The following is a 1277-nucleotide window of genomic DNA, read 5'->3' on the forward strand; positions in this document are numbered from 1 at the left end:
TCCCCGGAGCTGCTCCTGCCCGGGCACCCACCTACCTCCATGCCCACGGATGCTCCCGGCTGGCCGGGGTGCAGCTGCGTGGAGCAGCCCAAAGTTGCTGTCTCAAAGGCAGCTCAGTGCTCCGGCCCCGTTCCCTGGTCAGGAGTCACTTTGTCTTCTCCTGCACCCAGGCACAAAACTCGCTGCTCTCCTCAGCAACCTCATCGCTCCGTGCCTCAGTTTCCCCTAGCTGGGAAATGACAGAAACGCCGCAGCATGAGGGAGGGTGGGGAAGCAGAGCCCAAGCCCTGTGCCAGGGCGGCGATGCCCCATGGGGCTCTGCCCCACGGTACCCTATAAAACCCAGGGCTGAGCTGCCAGCCCGCCCAGCAGAGGAGAGGGCAAAGCAGCACGGGGAACTCCTGCAGGAACCAAACTCTTAGCAGAGATTAAAGCAAGCGCTGCAATGTGTGCTTGGCAGAGGTGTTTCCCCCCCTTGGGGCCTGTGAGCATCCTACCGTGTGCTCTGGGCACCCCGGCACCGGTGTCTCAGGCTCCAGCCTGGCACTGTGCTCGGGAGCATCCTGGCAAGCAGAGGCCAGGCAGGGCTCGCCCTGCGCCTCTCCGCAAGGCAGCACACCTGCAGGCAGGTGAGGAGGGTCGGAAGGAGCCACGTGACGAGCCCCGCCGTGGGGTTTTTAGAGGCGGCTGCGTGTCCCCGGAGGAGTGTCTCCCACACCTTGCAGGAGGCAGAACCGCAGCAGCACCTCTCCTGCTCCCTCTCGCCGCGGCCATGTCCGGAGCAGTCATGGGGAAAGGCACAGCGCCCAAGCCCGACAGCTCGGAAGAGGAGCTGGAAGCAGGGGCCGCATCCCAGGCGTGCTACGGGCAAGGTCTGTGGGTCCTCCCGGGGGGGGAAGCAGCCGCCTGCCTTGGGGATGCTGAAGGGATGAAGGTGAGGAAGAGGAGCAGGCCGGTGCGCTCCAAGGCCAGGAGGATGGCTGCCAATGTCAGAGAGCGCAAGAGGATCCTGGACTACAACCAAGCCTTCAACGCCCTGCGGCTGGCCCTCAAACATGATCTCGGTGGCAAAAGGCTTTCCAAAATTGCTACCCTCCGGCGAGCCATCAACAGGATCACAGCTCTGTCCCTGTCCCTGCACGGGGCTGTGCGCTGCTGGCCCTGCACCCACTCTGAGTGCCACAGCCGGGCCGTGGTCCCTGCACGGGAGACAGGGGCGAAGGCCACCCACCCCCAGCTCCCCTGGGAGCCCTGTTACGCAGGCGCTGCCGGCTTGC

Source organism: Charadrius vociferus, unplaced genomic scaffold (assembly GCF_000708025.1).
Source record: "Charadrius vociferus isolate BGI_N301 unplaced genomic scaffold, ASM70802v2 scaffold782, whole genome shotgun sequence".
NCBI lineage: Eukaryota > Metazoa > Chordata > Aves > Charadriiformes > Charadriidae > Charadrius > Charadrius vociferus.